The sequence below is a fragment of the Notolabrus celidotus genome, chromosome 3, assembly GCF_009762535.1.
Source record: "Notolabrus celidotus isolate fNotCel1 chromosome 3, fNotCel1.pri, whole genome shotgun sequence".
NCBI classification, from domain to species: domain Eukaryota; kingdom Metazoa; phylum Chordata; class Actinopteri; order Labriformes; family Labridae; genus Notolabrus; species Notolabrus celidotus.
In genome coordinates this window covers 16,878,199-16,893,705 of record NC_048274.1, presented here as the reverse complement: position 1 = coordinate 16,893,705, position 15,507 = coordinate 16,878,199, and the positions used below count along the sequence as shown (strand labels likewise).

At 39.7% G+C, this 15,507-nt stretch overlaps 2 long non-coding RNA genes across 2 annotated transcripts in view; one reads left to right on the top strand and one right to left on the bottom strand.

Annotated features, from left to right (window-relative positions):
• Positions 1-15,507, top strand: part of LOC117809984 — a 137,391-nt gene that overhangs the window by 71,987 nt on the left and 49,897 nt on the right. The gene's annotated exons all lie outside the window — the stretch shown is intronic.
• On the bottom strand, positions 655-4,138 carry LOC117809985. The gene is made up of 3 exons (XR_004630658.1): positions 4,094-4,138; positions 2,901-2,994; positions 655-767 (listed from the first exon to the last, which is right to left on the bottom strand). It is a non-coding gene; the product is annotated as an uncharacterized LOC117809985 (long non-coding RNA).

The following is a 15,507-nucleotide window of genomic DNA, read 5'->3' as shown; positions in this document are numbered from 1 at the left end:
ATTAATTATGAGGATGAGCCGCTCTCTCCAGCATGCCAGCATGGCCTCCTCTTGCAACTGGGAATGGGACATCCTGGACATAGAGGCCAGTTGTATCATGGCTCTCCAGCTGGCTCTGGATCTTCAGAACCACTGATTGACCCCGGTCCAGCTGAACAGACCGCAGCCCTGGATGTCGCCCTCTCTTCCCTCTCTGGCTCTTGCAGGGACCCTGACAGATTCTCTGATGGGTCATCAAACCAAACTGCCCGTATGTCTGGCGAGCACCAAGGTCATGAATGACAAATATATCAGAGTCCCACTGCTTAGCTCCTGTCCTCTCAGTCCAACTCTGAGCTGCTCTCAGTGCTTTAGGGGATAATGTGTGTAATGTTCAGTGCTGCCTGAAACCACAGTTAGCCTGGGTGTGTAGTTAATTCTGACACTGAGTGGTTTAGAATCAGTCTATTGGCATTGTTTGTTTTATGCACTATGCAGGAGTAATTAAGCAATGGTTGCTGAGTGAATGAATGCAGCAACAGCCCTGTCAATAAATCTGTTTCAAGATAACTTAATTTGGCTAAGCACTGTGTTACAGAACACTGTGACACATATTATATCACTCGGTTTGAAACATTCGGATGATGAATTATTGAGCATAAATCCATTATCTTGAACATATTTTATTTATGAATGCACCAAGACACTGGAGGACTTTAACACTGCAGGGTAATTATTGTTCCACATTGTGTCACCACTCTTCTCTCCGATGCAACTGCCAGAGCAAACTGCAATGAATCAAAGAAATGCAAGATTTTGATTGACATTTTGTGTGTGCACAAGGCCCAAAGCGACATTAGCTGAATTGCTTTATTTAATGCTTTCTCGCTCATTCTGTTTCTCTTTTAGCGCGCCTTGTAAACACTGATGCAATAATGCATTCCATTATACGGAGGAGAGGAGATGAGTGTCTCTCGTGGCTCTTCTCCATCTCAATAATAGGTCAACAGCTGTATTTAAAAAATTAATCACATTCTTGGCAGTTGCAAAGGTTAGCCGCAGCACTCTGAGATGCAATATTGGAAGCTCAGATCAGCGGCAAATCTCAGCGGGGATGAGGAAGAGTTGCCTTTGATGAGTACAGCATGTAAATGATTTGTGTGTGTTTATAGGACACGGGGCTGGCCCTGCCTCACTCCAAGACAGCGTTGTCGGCACCACTCTGTGGCAGAGGCTGGCAACAGCGGATGGAAACAAGCAACAGAGGGGAGGGCTGACCCTGCTACAGCACTTCACAGTTTGTTCTCTCTTACAGCTGAATGTTTCTCTTTCCTTTTCTTCGTGCAGTCTGTCTCTCTTTCAAAATAACTTTTGACAATCAGTTTTTCTTTCTTTATTCATACTTCTGGAGACATTTTTTAGAAAAAGTGTCCGACATACATTAAAAGAGCATGCTAATGTGCTAATGCGGCATGTTTCATACACAAATTTCCTCACAGGTTGAAAGTGAGCTTTAACAGTTTGTTCTAACATCTTTGTACAATTCTCAGAACAGCTTATTTTAATGTTGTATTTCTTTATTGAGACACTCGGTCTGTATCCGTGATGTTTCAAGAAAACTAAAATATTGATGCCCTTCGCTCATCAAAAACAAATGACTCAAAGATACTTAGAGGAACGAGGATACCAGGGGCGATTCTAGGATCGGATGTTTAGGAGTGCTGAGTCGGGCAAGATACATTTGACTGTTTTGTATATTGTAATGTAACTTCAATTCCCACATTTGTGAAAGAAAAGTATAACACTTTTTGGGAAAGTCTGTGACTATCCAATCTGATATGGGTTATTTAAATGCTAAGCCACAGCGAAATAGAAATGGATTAGAATCATAAAAGAAACATATGGTAACCCTAATTTTTTGGGGAAAGACGACTCGTTTTGATGCAGCAGCTCCTCAACATATACATAAACAGTGTGTATGTTTCTGCAGTAAACCAGCCCCCTATAGTGAGTACCAACAATACCCAAAAATTTACATTGGAGTTACTTTTTGGACTTTCATTTGAAATGCAATGTACAACATATAAAACGCAGTAGAGCTGCTGTATTTTTGTTGTTAAAATATTACGTTTCAACCAAGTACTGTATGGTTTTGAAACTTTTCTAGCTTGTTAAAAGGACATACAGTTAACAAATAAAATAAAATCTCTCAAATTGTAGGGGTGCTTGGATTCAATTTAGAGGGGCTTCAGCACCACCAAAAATGGGCTAGAAACACCTATAGAGGATGAATGTCTGCATCAAATTACTAAAATATTCACAGTGGTATTTGAGTACCTTGGCTATCGCGTGTTGTGCACAAACTGACACTTTGGGATTAATTTTTCAGCAGTGATCTGATTTGGCTGTTACAGGAAATGGATAGTCTTGATAAGTCATGAACATTGTTACCTGGATAGTTGGATGAAGATGAAAAAAACAATGCATGATGTAAGGAAGTGAAAGGAGTGTTGAAATGTTCTGTCTGTGTGGTGCTCCTGACAGCTCCGAGAGCTGTGCCACAGATTAGTAATTATGCTGTTTGCATTTGTCAGCTTCAGAAACGTCTGTCTTTCTAGAAGCTGCTTTTAGCTTATGAATTAGTAAACCCTACAGTAAATATGACTTCACCCTAATGTTCATCCTTCATTGGGACAAATTATCTTAAAATAGTTTGTCTTGGAATATAAGGGTCCCACCTCAGTTCATTCATTAACATCATTTTTTATGCTAATGGTGATTTTTTTTTTTTTTTACTCTTCTCCTTGGAGTGTAATTAAGAATGAAAAAACAATCAGAAGATAAATAATTGTCCATTAAAAGAGAATGAGAATAATACTTCCAAAACAACAAAGACCCTTTGGGAAATCAGATTCACTTACATCTCCTTTCAGTCATTAAAAGCAACCAGGCCTGGCAACATCCTTCCTGGCTCCTTTAGCTCAAAAAACTTCCTGTTTCATCTTCATTTAGTGGCTTTAGATATCAGACAAGAGCAGTACATGTACATGTGATAAATACATCAGTTTGAGGATACTGCAGCAAAGACAGTCAGGCAGAAGAGGCCTTGAGTACCTTGTCTCTCAGGGTCAACAGGTCTTCATTAACAAAAGTGTAGTACACACAGGTAAGGAGCTTATGTGGGTGTACTACACTTAAACAGACTAATAAGGAGAATTTGATTAGTTTCAGTGTTATTCTTTTGGGCACGCCTGCTTTACCTAACACAGCCAACTTCAACAGCTGGACTCAATCTTTTCTCTTTCACTTCCTACCCTCTAAATTCCAACACATGTCATAGGTGAAGTGACTCAAACAAATCTCAGTGGTCATCTTACTGATCCTGCTTCCTGGAAGATAACAGTCCTGACTTTAAAGCTCAACAGGTCATTGGCTGTTATGGTTTAGGCCCACCGTCACAAATTCCTCACAAAAGTGAATTTCCTACACCTTGTCAATAACAAGCTCAATGTCACCTCTGAAGGCGAGGGAGCATGATTCAATAAAGTTTCTCTATTTTCTGTTTGACCTCTCATCACCCTGTTAGTAAAGAAGAGTAGAATTACAGATTGTTTTCTTACAGCCTCTCTGTAAACACACTGGACTATCATCTTTTACCATGTGATAACACAGCTCAGCCAGGATGAAGCTCTCACTGCTTTAGAATAAACATGTTTCTTATTTAAACCATTAACTGGCTTTCCTACTGATCCTCTGGCTCTGTAAGATTTTTTATTCTGATTTGTCAAAACCTCTTGACAACCCCTCAACAACGGTTATTAACTTTCACTAACATGAGCAACACCAGAGGCAAACTGATCACAGGTCATGTCAAATCAATCCGTGGAAAAGAGTTCCGGCTCATTTTGCTTCTGCTTGTTGACACCATAGACCGTAATATGAGGTAAAACTGTTAGTTTGTGTTAGCACTACATTGGTAAACAATGTGGCTAAAATGTTAGTTTATGTTAGCATGCTATATTGGCAGGCTAAACAGCACAGACATTTTCAAATTGGATCCTGTCAAGCAATATTAGCAATGGTGGCGGAGCAGGTGAGTGCAACTTTAGGTTACCTGTCGTACAAAGAGGTTGATAGCAGCAGTGATGAAAGATGTGACATTTGCCTTGTTTATTTTCAAAGGTGTGTGAACTAGTGCTGGGTGATACCACACTATTATGATTCGATACGATACCGATTACTTTTTTGGCAATTTATTCAATACCAAAACCTCAGTGATACGTTTTTTTAAAATAAAATGCAAACCTTGAAACACAAGTCCCATGACAAATACTGTTGATTTAAAAACTTTGATAAGCAAATCCTTTGCTGGCCTTTTTTAAACAATGAAATACATTTAGAAAAACACATAAATAATAAATAATCACCATCCTCTATATAAATTATCTGAGTGGAAAGCTTAAAACAGCCTCTTCACCATGACTACTGTTAAAATGACACTGTGATCATGATGTCTCTGAATTTGTCGGTCCAAAACTTTGGATTAAGTTACCCTAAAAGAATCAGAAGTGACACATGCACTTTTATTTCGCATTTATTAATTAGTATCAATGTTTTATTAGAGTAATCAATACTCAAATGAGCAGCATGTAAATAGCGATACATAGATACCACAGAATCGATACGCCCAACACTAGTTTGAACTGCTGAGCTCAGAGAAGAAGTAGAGTTGTATGAAGGCAGTTTAATATTAAATAGACCACAACAGGGAAAATCCATTGCTAGCTGCCATGGAATCTCTGGGACTATTTTTTAAAAACTGTATACTTGAATAATTTTCAAATCATGAAATTATCTTTTAATCAAGGTTCTTTATTAACGTGTTTGTATTTCAAGTTAGTAGCCAGGTAATAAGTGGTATAATTTATGGTTTTGCGTCAGGGTCTTGTCTCACCCTGTTGGGATTCTATTTCCCATAACTACCTGTTACCATTCATTATCCCTTTCACAGCAAATAGGCCTGTACAATATAAGGATGATCTGGGTGTGTGGTTGCACTTGCTATTGAATGTTGTACACTCTACCTGTGTTCTAAAATGGTTTCTGAAACACTTTTGAACATCATAAATGTTGATCTTTTTACCAAAAGCCTCTGTCAACCGTATTCTCACTATGATCTTAAGCTGTTATTCTTTCTCAATTGTCAGTTGCTGCCAAATCCAGACCATCTAATGAGTGTAGTCAATTGTTTTTTTAAGGCTTTATCTGCTTGGCTAAATTTTTGCATGAAGAGTGTGATTGCGCCTAGAAGTTACCTTTAAAACCTTTTTCCTGTTTTTTTTGCAGTTCATGTGTTTTTGTTGCAAAGTGTTATTGCATTGGCTCATATTGTGATCATTACAGTTTGATTAATTATGCAGCAGTAATAACTATATCATGATTGAATTTTAGATAATCATTTAAGCATAAACGTTGAGTAGGCCTGTCAGGCTCAGCTTCTTGGCTATGCCAAAAAAAATACAGTAAGTCACAGTCACACTTGCTGATGTTTTCATTATTTTATTTTGGTAAATTGTTAAATGTCAATACAATAAATTGAATTTCATATTCTTTAGTTATGACTCAACATCTTTTTGTATCTACAATGAGGTTGTCTGACTGCTTTAAAACTCCTGGTATTAGTTATGGCTCCATTGACACGAGTCCAGTGTCTAGACTGGACTGCATGAAAACAGCTTTGTTGTGCAACGTCGCAGCAGAGGTGTGAGCGATGTATGAGCCAGTGTTCAGGCGATGGAAGCCGTGCCTCCCCTTATTGCCGCTACCTGTGATCTGAGTCTAATAGGGTCGTGTCTGCAGCCCGTTGGCTCCCCATGTGTTTCAAGTACCGGATAGCATGCACGTCTCTGTCCATGTTTGCAGGATATTGAAAAAGATCTTTGTCAGGAAGCTGAGGCCACGGGCCACTGGGGAGCATGTGATCGTGCTGCTCCTAATTACCATATCACCTTTCAGTCTCCATCCTAATAAACAACAAAGTCAGATGTCTGATGGGTAACACTCATGCCACAGATTATATTGCTTAACCTTATAAGGAGTAGCCAAAGATAAGGGATCTCTGGGTAACTTACATTTTCAACTAAAGTGTATACACTGTGCCTTAGAATGGTTCATGCACATGGCAGGGGGTAGCATATCGTCCTTAAATGCATTGTGTTACCAGCATTGAAATGTAACCAGAAATGAATAAGTGCACAAGGTACCTTGTTGCTATGCAAACCAGATGGATGGCTTAAATTTAATTTATATAATATTCCCCATAGAATGATTTGTATTACTAGGGATCTCGGTGGGAATATTCGGCCTATAAAGAAATTGACTTTGTCTCTTTGCTAAGCACACCAATGCATCAAGCTCTCACCTCTGTGATAGATGAATCATATTTGATATTACGCAAGACAAATGTATTCATATTGCATATTTTTCTAATTTTTTCCTGTCGGACCATCTGTGTGTATTACGTCTTACCAAGATTAATCCGCTGATCCTATTGGGATAGAGGGCAGGTGCTTTTCTTTTTTTTTTTTTCCCTTACACGCAATAGTAAGTAAGAGCTGATATCAAAGCATAATCCACAACATTATATTTCATATCTTTGTAATGTATCAGGGACAGAGATTTCCACAACTGGGCCATATTGAGACCTGATTTATTCCATATTATTGGTTTGTGTGTGTGTGTGTGTGTGTGTGTGTGTGTGTGGTGTGTGTGTGTGTGTGTGTGTGTGTGTGTGTGTGTGTGTGTGTGTGTGTGTGTGTGTGTGTGTGTGTGTGTGTGTGTGTGTGTGTGTGTGTGTGCGCGTGTGTGCGTGCGTGCGTGCGTGTGACTGAAGAGCGACAGAGAGAAAGAGAGAGAGAGCATTAAGACTATCAAAAGGGGGCAGACCATGACCAGAAAAGTCATATGTGGAGCTTTGTGATTATCAATGACATATGAAACAGTACTTTGTGACCTTAGATCAGTGTGTAGAATTATTTCAGCATTATGACCCAAGCCTGGATTAGAAGGAGGAGGGTGAACCAGGATGAGACAGGGGCCTATTAGACTGGGGAGACAAGGGTGAATGTTGACCTCCCTGTTGATTCCATCCATCTTTTTCTACAGAGATCGCTGGATTACCAGTGGATCACTTTGGTCAACTGAGGTTTTTTTTAAATGTGCTTTATAAATAAAGTTTGACTTGGATTATCTGTTCATGAAATAACATTTGATCTTCCTCTACACCTTTTTTCTTAACTTCAGTTGCTCTGTGGGGTTTGATTGAAGTTAAACAATAATGTACACAGACAATACTCACCTAGCCCGCTGTTAGGTCCGTTACAGCCACTGTCTTACATGTGCCCTCCTAAATTCACTGATGTAGAAGACTTGTCTTTAGTGAGGCGTTAGACAGGATGAGTGGATACCCACACAGATTACAAACTAGTGTTAATGATCGGCCTGTCAGGCTGACTCTGTATTGCTTAATCTCCTAGTCCTGCTGTACATGATCAAAGTAATGCAAATGCAATGAGGTATTGATTTCTACAGCATCCCAGCTCAAGCACTAAAATTACTCCTTTTACTGCTACACACACTCGCCATCCACATCTCAATTCAAGGATCTGTTTGGATTTTAACAACCTGACACACGGCTGGTCTAGTCTAATAAGATCAAAAGGGGTTATTGCAATATATTTAAAAAAATACAAAGCTATCTTACTTGGTGTTTTATTGCAGGCCAAGTCAGCCAACAATCAGGACCATGTCCAGACTTTTTAAAAGTGGAGTGGCCCAACTGGGACACTGATTTATGCAGGACTCGCATTAGGGAGTGTGTGCTCAAACAGCATTTATTTTCATTGACCTATGTTTTATTCCTGTGTATAATTTTTGACAATAAAGACTAACAAAATGGAGAAGCAAACCTTTAATTCTTCCAGGTCTGCTTTTTAAAGGACCCCAAAAGACAATGTATTTCAAAAGTAAGTACTAACAGTAAGAATGTGCTACGTAATGAAAAGATCAATAGTGGTTCAGGATTTTGGGATGGCATCAAGGGTGGCCAGATATCAAGGGGGAGCAAAGCCACCCTTGGCCACCCTTCTTGGACCTGCCCCTGCTTTTTTACATTTTTAAAATCTGTATCTCATTGATCTGAAAGTTGTTATTTAAAGATCAGGGGATTAAAAAGATAAAGAGCTCAAACAGATGGTTTCCTATGACATTCTGTAAAGGTTAATCCTGTCAACCATTCACATAACCAGCTTTTGACACATTGTGACACACAGTCTTGTAAAAGTTACATTCTGTTTGGTATCCATCATCACCTCTGTATACGCTGTAAAGTCTGGTCTTAACACATCATAGGCTGTCCCTATATAAAGAGGTCATTGCAGAGAGTGAGCTGTTATTGATGCTGTTTTGATCAAGAGATCTGAATTTGCTTACAACCCTTGCTACTACTCACAAATGAATGTTACTGGCTGGGAGAGAAACCCATTTAAAGTCCTATTCTTGAAATGTGAGCAGCCACGGTGAACTCTTGGTCACAATGAAACATGGTGATTAAGACAGCCAGCGGGAGATGAAAATGAATTCCTTCAGCTCTGAAGAGGTGCTGTATGGAATTGTCACAGGTCACCCTCCAGGCGTCTGGCGTGTGCAAAGTAATTCATCCAAGGCATTATCCCAATAATGATAAATTTCAAGCATTATGAGTTGGGATGTTTCCTCACACAAGACTGTAAATGATATTTAGGCAAAAGGTCCTTGGATCATTTGCCTCTTTTTTAATTTATCATGTGCTACTCTTGTAGACTTAATCCTTTTAATCTTCCTAAGCAATTTGCAATGCAGGGAAACACAGTTGAGTCTTGGTAGGCCTCTATGGCACAAAATGCTGTGCTATTTATGTTATTTATTTCTTTAATAATATTTTCTCTCTCCCTCTTTTTAACTACTTTTTAATGTCAAAATTAAATTCCATTATACTGAACTTCTTCAACCTTACTTTAACTGATTGTTATTTTTCCACTCAGCAGTAGAAGAAGCAAACTATTGTCATGTTTAGTATGTGCAATATTCATATCCTTTTGTTGGTTATCTGGTTATCAACAGCCCTTGAAAAGGGTAATTTTTTTTATCTGTCTTTTCTAAAAACACCTAATGTGACCCCAAATAATGCTTATAAATGTGTTACAAATTAATCATTACATTAAAACTGTGGACAAGAAAACCTAAGCCATGTGTTGAATAAAGCCAAAAGATGTTACATTGGGGTAAGCATGCATTGGGGTAAGCATTCATTTTTATTACAGGCTGTTTATTTTTGTATCAATAGTTTAAAAAACTTTATGTTTAGTGAGTCATGAATACTAGTATAGTGAAGTAGCAATACAGAAAACAATTATGTATATTTCCAAGCAAAAGCAGAGTTTGTCTTGCCCTCAACCCAATTGGATTGACGCATCAAAGGTATTACTGTTAAAAAAAACCCAACAACAAATATTTCAGCAACTCTTTTAAAAAATCTGACTAGGATGTTTGTCTTGAATGTGTAAATACTTTCATTCTTTCCTTCAATCTTTTGATATATCAGATTCTTCAAGAAAACTTTAGTTTTGTAAAATACAATATCATCCAAAGCCCCTAAAATCCTTCGTTTTTATCTTTGGCACACAGTATAATAACTTGTGCACACAAAGTAAACCAGTATCACCTTATGGGACTGTAGCAGCTCATAGTTATAGGCTTTTTGTTGAATTAATTAAGTTTGAGAAAAAATTTGTATGGTAGTTTTCATTCACTGTAGCTTTCTTAAGGAACATAGTCCACTTCATCTCAATCTACTGTTACAATAAAGTATAATACTTTAAACTTGTGTGAGCATGCAGGGAGATGAATAGTGTTTTATTGTCTTTTATTTGTAAAACTTGATTGTGCAGCAGACTCATCATAACTTTTAGAACAGTTTTGTTGATGTAGTTTGATAAAAAAAAAAAGTATTCTTTACTATAGACGCCTATCATGTGACATTACTGTTTATTAGTCTTGTATTATTATAGGCTTGAAATCTTTTCAGCAAAGCTGTCTGCTCGACTGAAACCTATATAGTGGCTGTGCATGTGTGTGGATGGCACCCTTCAGTTTTCTAATTGATGACTACTGGGCGCAGTCCGACGGAAGCAGTCAGCTGGCAAACACACGGGAGGAAACTACTGCCAAGACAGCTTTTTCTATCAGATTGCTCTTTGAACTTCAGGCTTATGAGCTGCTGACAAACTCAGACTCTGCATGGCGGCATACTGCAGTGCCCCTTGCCTTCCTTCCTCTACTCAATCCTTGAGACCTTGTGGAATCTACAAAGTCAACACTAGTGTCTCAGGAAGGGAAATATCCTGCTGTTTTGCCCTCACAAATGTGTGCAATCTCTGGCGCACTGTGATTCCGACTTAACTCTAAATGGAAACAGTGTTGTTTCTTTTCTTTCATGCCACCACCTAGCAGCAGAACAGCGTGTCAGACCACTTTCCTCTGGATAATTTCAGACATGAGAGACCCGTTTCAGCCCTCCCTGGCCCCCCTTTTGCCTTCATGGCCTGGCCTTCATTAGGCCGGCTTATTGGTTGCACATGGCTAAAGTGGACCGTGCATTATCCACACGCGAAAGGTGCTGGGGAAATTGCTGAGTCTTCTGTCATAAGACAAGTACTGAAGGTGATTTCCTTGGCTTGCTTTGCACGCGTGGTCTGGCGTCAGTCCGGTGGCAAGGGGAATAATGAGGCTTAGAGGGAGCAGGCCTTTAAGCCTTGAAGGTCCTTATGCTTCAAAGAAAACTGATATCTACTGTGGGCCGGACACGGAGCCCTGAGGGATCTCTGATGCCATCCTATGGGAGATTAGCTGTTCTACCCTACGCCTTGTATAGTTCTTTTCTTAATTCACTAAACCAATAGTTCACTTACACATCAGGGAGGATAAGTAGATTAAATAATCAAAGAAAGTGGCTGCTGGAAAGATTAGCTGTTGTAGGTAAATTCATATGATGAATAACGTGCATGAAGGCTTTGTGATAGAATTCATCACAGGCAAGACCCAATGTAATGTAGTCCATCTGAAACATGTGTTGGTATGCATGTCTAGCTAGGTCTTCAAAATGTGGATCTAATATTGAGATTATAGGAAAAAATATTTAAGATATGAGATAATGTTTATTTATAGGAAAATGGAATCAATGCGTCATCACACAGCACATCTAAAGAATATACATTTCTGCTGATCTTAAAAGACAAATTTAAGAAGAAATGCACAATCAACACACAGGCTTTATTAGGCCTATGTGTTTATGTCTTCTATGCGTACGCTCTTGTGCCCCGGGTGAAGATGAAAAGTTTTTTGGACTTGTAACCCCTCTTCCCCTGCCGGTAATCACCCCAGAGCCCTGTAATCCCTGGCGCATGCAGATGCCGCCGGGGGAATATTACTGTTCCTAATATTAATCTGCTCTCAAATTCCTTTCTGTTACCAAGATGAGGGGACTCGTGCACCATGTTCTTGTGGGTATTAAGTGTGCTACAAGAGATTCATCGAGAGGTAGATTCTGACTCGTCAGGGATCAAGCCCAGCCTGAGGTCGTATCGCTGCTTTAAGGAACACCCGCAAGCACGCAAAACCCATCTCCATATTCTCATAAACAGCTTGACATGAAAGACGCTGTGCCACAGCAGGGACGCAAATCCACACCTAGCCCACATGAATCATGTCAGCCTGATCCAGAGGAGGGTTAAAGCCTCTTTAAGGTGCTAGGTCCCTGGCTGTGATACCTGACTTAGCAGCAGGTAAACCCTCGTGCCAAAGGGCTGAAGAGAGGTCCATTGTCTCTTTCAGCTGATCAAAGGCACTGCAGAGCACCACCACCAAACACTTCTAAAACCACAAGAACAAAATGAATAGGAACGACAGATGGATTGGAAACATTTTCACATTCAGCTGGTGTTCATCATCCTGTACCTGGAATTTAGCATTGTAACATTTGTTGTACAAAGCTTAGCGCCAGGGTGGATTTGAGGCTTTTCAAAGGGCCTCTGCACAACAGAGTAATCATGCTAAGCCTCTGGGAATATATTATTTAAAAAATGCACTGCTAATGACCACAATTACTGTAATCATAGAGGAGCTGTCATTGAGGTGTGCAGACAGAGTATTTAGCTAATATCTGCTATTAGGAACTCTGATGACCCTTTTCCCCAATGACCCATTTCAAGGCGCTGCTTCATTTACGGTGATGTACAGCATCACTTGAAGTACACAAATATTTTTAAACAAACACCTCATGAGTTTTTGAGTTGAGGGCGAGTGCAAGATGAAAGACCTCCCCTCCTCCCTCCACTTGTGTATGTGCAGCCTGAGACGTCTGAGCGGGTGTGGAATTGGATGCAGTCCACTGTGTCACTGGGAGTATTTATGCAATCGGGAAGAAAGCAGGCAGATGTGCACTGGTGCCAGTGGCGTGTGAAATCTGCTGGCAGGATTGACACTTGGATGACGGATACCTGTAAAATACATTCACGCCTTAGAGAGTGAAGGATCATTTGTCTAGAGTAACACAAAAACACTCAGCGACACTACCGAGGGATTCCATCCTCCCCTCTGTGGTAGAAGAAGAGAAACCCTGTCTGAAGTTTGGCTGAGGTAAAATGAAGAGAAGGGCCTCTGCCGCAACACTCACATCATTTTGATGTCTGGGAAAATGCACATTCAATTATAAAGGCAGCGCTGCATGTAAAGCTGTTTGTTCAGTTCCCTGAGCAACAGCCAAACTGAGAACTTGTAATGGAAAGTCGTTCTCTTGAAACAGCAAGCATTTACATGCCAGGTGTTTGTGTTCTGCCTTCACAGGAGATTGGATTGAAATCTACATTATTTCTACATTATATGTCTCCATGTGTGATTTTGTTGAGAGGAACAAAGAAAGATGGGAGAATCTGTAATGCAGGATATTGATCGTGTTAGCTGGTGTCTCTGTATTGCTGTCCTGTAAGTGGTGTGGCGTGTTCTGACCCTCAGTGTCCCTCTACAGGAGTATTAGTCACCATTAGCTGTTTTGAGGTCACCTTGCAATGAGCTGACCGTCCCTGTGGAGGTGACACTGTCAGGGTGTCACTTGGCTTATGTAGACTTGTATCTTAACCTTGACCAAAGAAAACGTATTTTCCTGTAGTTAAAGATTTCCAATTGGGGCCCGAGGCTATAAAGCCCGAGGGATTTCACTGTCCAACCACCTCTGCTTATCCTGCTGCCTCCCCTGTTAGCTATCAGTATAAATGCAGACCACCAGCCATGCATTAAGTGCATAATTATTCCATTTCCAAGATAAATCTGGTGTATAGTGTCATATCCATCATGGCTGTCACCCTTACATGGAGAGTAGGGGCACTAAATGAAAGCCTTTTTGCTCATATGCACTTCTATATAGTCATCAATTTTGAGCAGTCTATTCATTGTTTGGTTTGACAGACGCAAGCTAATAATGAATGATCAAGCAATGCCCCTCAAACAAGAACAGCCAGCATAAGCACACACAGGCACTGAAGAAGAGAGAGAATGGGTGGGGGCGTGGGTGGGTGTCATTCCATAACACACAGAGAGAGCTAGACGGGCAATCCTCTTCTGTATTACCCCTTATTTTTTCAAGGTTGCTGTTCTGACAGTGGGGACAATGTCAAAAAATTTGTCGCGATCAATATTTGTGAGTGTGTCTGATCAGGACGACGACTGATATACAAGTGTTAACAAAGAGCCTAGGCCATACCAGCGTGGTTTTACAGCTTGTATACACTGGGTGATGATGTGAAAACAGTGGTTCAGTCCTCAGATGGTGACCAAAGAGGAGCTCTGATCCTTGTCCCCGCCTTGTTTCACAACAAATAACATTGCTTGTCCACTCAGCATGGACATGGAAAGAGACTTACGACTTGACCACGGCATGATGTTTATTTTTTTCCCTTTTATTATGTGCTATTTCATTTAACATGGGATTAGGCATGTCAGCGCTGATAAAAAAGCTGCAGTAAGTCTTCTGGCTGATTGAAAGTAAGCAGGTTATGTGATGGGACATAATAAGAATATTTGGGCAATATTGGGGTTATTTGAAAGGCTTAGTTAAGGACAGCAATCCCAAAACCATTGCTTTCACTCTAGACTTCACTGGGGACTTGCAACAACATGTCATTTACACAGTACAAATCTACCTTTAGGTAAGCCATGACCTTATCAAGGTATCACAAACTGCAGTGGCATTATTTACTATTTTTTGGATATTCAAATGTCTCATTAATTGACCTGCTTTCATTGTACAAAACAATAAATCATCACATGATTTATTTATATGTATACTTCAAATGTTCTTATATTTGCAAATCTGGCACTCCTTGTTAGCTGATAGTGGTCGCTCTCAAAAGATGCATTAGAATGTCTCCAGCTTGTTGAGGCGATGTGCGTGCTATGCATTATGGGGTATTAGTTTAAAGTACTATCCGCTACCCTGCGGAATATCACAATAGATAGTCCCAAATGCGACTTTAGGCTCCCCAAACTGAAATGCTAAGATATGTCGTGCATTACATGCTTGACTGCCCCTGTTGCATTTACAGTAATTGATTCTTTTCAATGATTTAAAATGCTGGGGCCCCTGCCGGCATCACATGTTTGAAAGGAGTGCAGGCATGTCACGCATGGCTTCCCTCACACACAGATACTCTGTTTCTTGTAATTCCAATCCTGCCTTTCTGCACCCCAACCAAGGTGATTAACTCTGTAGGACACAACTGCTGGACTTTCTCCTCTGGATTACACTCATTGACTATCACTCTTTCGATGTTGTGCATAATGACGTACATTTATATACTCTCATTCTGTACACGACGACGCTGACAGTATATTTTTTTCTATTTCATGGTAACTGACAGCAAAACGCTACACAAAAGTTCAGTTCAATGTAGACTGATAATTGAACCTCACTGAAATTTTGTATTTATATTACTGATTTAAGGGTGGAGAAATATGATAAGGTATTGAAACTAACCCAGAAAATCTTAGGTTCTCTTTACATCTACATTCATGAATTTGATAAGGTCTGCTAGCACATAGAACAAAATCAAATTTTTCAAAGTTAAAAAATTAAAGGCAATGAAACACTAAAAGTAGATGGAACCAAACAATGGCAAATCTCAGTGTGTCACATTTGACAAAAGAGCTGTTGTTAGGATTGTATAATCGTCACATGAATTGAACAAGACATTTAGCCATCGTTATCGCCACTTTCTGTTCATTTAGAAATTCTGTAGCTTTATTTCCACCTAAAAAAGCTTTTCTGACACTTTCTTTTTCATTTTGTCTGCTTGGTATTTTATAATCTTGGTTTCACATATAAACCATGTCACATAGCCATCACTAGTGTGCTGTAGATATTGTGATAACCATTGAATT